Here is a 4,036-nt window from a genome sequence, read left to right on the forward strand (position 1 = left end):
GGTGGGAGAAACCTAGAATCTGGATGTAGCATACTTAATTATTTGTGTATGTATATATGCATGTATATAGATATAAACATATATAAAATAAATATATAAAAACATAATTTTTTAAGATAACCTTGATTCCAGAGTCAGAGGTTTACAATTTTTGGACACCTTGTTTTAGCAGTATCCTGATTCCTTTTAAAAAAGGTGTCTTAAAAAGTAGCTAAGGCAGCTCCATTGAAGGATAGAAATGTGCAATTTCTCAGTAATTTGAGGTCCATTCTCTTTCTTGCAGTGAGAACATTAACTACATCCTTAGCCTACATTAGAGCTGCTTTCGCTATTCCTAGTCCCAGCTTTTCTACTGAGTGATGTATTTTTAATACTTGTACTTATTGGATTTAAATTCTCAAGACAGTTCCTGCTTCAAAACAGATTTATTTTTCTTTTTGGCTTGAATCATCAGCTTAGCTGTTTTCGAGCCCAAAAAGAATGGAAAACAAAATTCTTCATTCAAAAGAAAAACAACTCTCGTGACCTGTTTTGGAAATGCCAACGCATCGACATGGCTCTGGTGAGAGCGCTAAAGCTTGGGGTGGGAATAACCTCACTGCATTTTGGAGCATTCTTGGGAAGGCTGAGGTTTAATCAGGCCAAGCATGGCCCTTTCCTGCGCACACGCAGGGTTTCTGGAGCAGTGTGCTGTTTTTCCATCATGGCATGCTGTTCCCAGCCAGGGAGGCCATGCTCATTATACAGGGAGCTTGCCGAGCTGCGTACTGCAGTGAATTGAAAAGCTGCAGCAGACAAATAGTTTATGGCGAACAGAGAACATGGACATTATCTGAATGAATATACCCTCAGGCAGCTGTCCAAAACAAGCCCTCACGGCACACATACGTCTTTATCTACGGTTTAAATGCAGCCCTGTCGTGCTTCAGGCATTGAATGCACGACACGTCGCTGGCTGCCGCCCCGCAATCCTGGCAGCCGGGGCTGTCCCCACGCTCTGGGGCGGCACAGCCACCCCTCCCTGCCCCGGAACCCGCATGCTGCGTGGGAGCAGCCTCCTGCCGACTCTGATGAACGAAATCCTGCAGTGGGAGGGAGGCTGCAGTAGAGTCATCCACAAGACAGCAGTGGTTATGCCCCGGCGTTGCTTCACCCAGCAAAAAGCCACAGTCCCTGCTACAGCTGGGCAGAAGGCTCTGCGCCCCGGGTACAGCCCTGCCTCAAGCCCAGCCAGCCACCCTGGGGGGAAGGAAGCATCAGCGCACTTTCGTTCTGTGTGTGCGGGTTGCTTCTTGGGTTTACAGGATTGTGGCGGCGCAGAAGCAACCCTGGAGGAGCTCTAAATGCGCAGGCGCTGAAGGCGAGGTGGCTGGTGCTCTGTGATCAGTGCTTAGCAAAGGCCCCTGGGGCATGAGCCTCTAGCGATCACACACTTGTTGCTGCCTGTGCTGCATTAGAAAGCGACACTGGTACTCGCTCTGGGCTGGCTGCTATACGCTCTTGTCCTACACCCAGGGCATTATGCCTTCCCTAGGCTGCCCTTCAGCCCCAGGCACAGGGCAGGAGGAGGAAGAAGCTTGCAGAAAGGAGCTGTTTTTGAAAGGATGACATCTATTGTCAAGCCATGAGGCAGTGTGTGGGCAGCACAAACCCAGGGCAGAGCTCAAGGAAAAGGAGCAAAAAGGTGCAATCTGGAGACCTTAAAAACAATTAAGGTCCTGTTTAAGAGGCCTCTGTATTATGGTGCTCTAACTCAATACATATTTTGGTCTTGTTTCCTAAGGAAAAATATTTACGCCATTTTTGGGGCAAGGGGCACACACCCATCTATCAGTCTAATACCTTTGGCTGAATTCAGTTGAATTTAGACACAGAGAGGAGAGATCCCAATGATGTCAACTCTGGGGAATGAAGCAGCAAGACTGCTACACCCTCCCTGGGAGGAGGTCGCAGCTTGAGCCCAAATCCTCTTGGACTTCAAGGATCTGCACCAGCACTGCTCTCTGAGACCCAGCTTCCTCTGCCTCATTACGCAGGCAGTGCCTTCCTCTACTGACTAAAGCAAACAACTGACATTCCCTCCCACCCCTCACCAACACTGTTTCTCTACCACCCACGTTCCCACTTTGCTTCCATTGCAGCATTTCCCTTTCTCCTGCTCCAGGGCTCCTACAACTGCCTTCACCTTCTTCCCTTGCTCCATCTCCCTTTCCACACACAGATCAAATTCCTGGCATTCTCCTTAAAGCCTGTCACCTAATCCCTCCACGTGCCTGTCACAGCCCCAGCACCTTTTTGGACAGGAGCAGCCTTCAGAAGGTGTTTACACCACATTCAGCTCCACACTCCCATCAGGGTGGGATAGGGCTGGCGGAGGGAAGGTGCTATGAACACACCTGGAAGAATCCAATGACTGCCAGCTCTGCACCGCTGATGAAGGCTTCAGCATCCGCAATGTCATTCAACAGGACAGGTTTCTCTGTGGTGCCAGCAGCACCCGGAGAGGAGAGGTCAGTGTCAGATAAAGGGTACACAAAGAGCAGCTCGAAGAGGGTCCCCCAACATGCATGCAAGCATTGCACCTTTACATGCTCACTCACACACCTCTCCTGCGAGCTCAACATGCTTGCACAGCACACTCTGGGTAAGGAGACCAAGCATAAGGAGCACTCCCCACAGCAGACCCATCCTTTTTCCTGAGCCAGGAGGAAAGCTCACTTACCCTGGGACTCAGAGCCACCATCTCCAGCACACCCTGCTGGGGAGCCCCCGGTGAGCAGGATGACAAAGAGGCACAGGAAGACAGAGGTGCCCATGGTGCCAGCTTGCCCTCTCCTTGCCATGCCACCCTGTTCCTGTCCTCTCCTCGGTAAGAGACACGTCAGCTGCTGCAGGGGCCCGCAGTCACTCCCAGGACAGTGGGAAGTGAGCAGCTGGCCCAGGGCAAAGCCTTCAGCTCCTGAGATAACCTCCTGGCTGAGAGGGCCCCTGCTTTCTGCAGGCACCCGCCTTGGAGAGCCTCACCAACACTACCACCAGCACATCCTCACCCACGGCACTGGACATCTCAAGTACCCTGCACCTGTGCAACCACTTGCCCCAGATGAGTAAGGACATCCCTCCATACAGAAGGAGCCACTTCAAGTGTTGGGTCCCAGAGACACTGATGTTCCCTTGTGTTTGGCCAACAGGGCAGCCACTGGGACATGCAGCTTTTGTGCTGGTTCTGCCTATGAAGAACAGCTGCCATGGTAAGCATTAAACAGGAGAAGACCACGTTATAGCTCCCTGGATTCATTCAGTTCTCACTCAGGATGAGTGATGGGGACTGTCTATGTCCATGATAGGCCTTTAGGCTTCAAATCGCTTATACAGTTAGGCTGCCATTTTGAAGGAGGAAGGCTACTTCCCTTCTGAAACATGCTCTTAAGCCTTCCTATAATGCATTCTCCATATACACATCACTGAAAAACATACTTTAGACAAGAATGTGACACTCATGCAGAAAAGAAGAAAGAAACTGGTTTTATTCTTGGGACACTGAAGTCTTGTTACAGCATCTAGCTGCATTCCCCCCGACTGGTTTTGCCTGCACAAGGATGGATTTTAACGGGGTAGGGCACCAGATACAGACCAGGAGACCATCACAGGAGGTAAATAACCATTTACAATGAGTTAGAGCACATGGCAAGTGTAACTCAGATAGGGATTTTCCAGGGACCAGTCCGCCCTGCCAGGTGATCTTGTTTCCTAGAAAAGGCACTTCCGGGACCGGAGTTTGTACAGGAGTGATGGAGGCAGCAGGAGGAAGTACTGGGAGAGAGGGAGGGAGATGCTTCCCAATTTAACCCATTATGTGTCATGATGGTGTGGTGGTGAGAACGGGTGGGTTATTTTCAGTGTATCAGAAGAAGCAGAAGAGGCCACCTGCAGGCCTCTGCATCGACCAAGGCTGGCACAGAGCCCCAGCACCCACGGGAAGGGCTGCCAGGGCTATGGCCAGCCACAGTGGCAGGGAGGGGGAGGAACGGGGGGG

This window comes from Mesitornis unicolor, unplaced genomic scaffold (genome assembly GCF_000695765.1).
Source record: "Mesitornis unicolor isolate BGI_N332 unplaced genomic scaffold, ASM69576v1 scaffold50555, whole genome shotgun sequence".
Classification (NCBI taxonomy): domain Eukaryota; kingdom Metazoa; phylum Chordata; class Aves; order Mesitornithiformes; family Mesitornithidae; genus Mesitornis; species Mesitornis unicolor.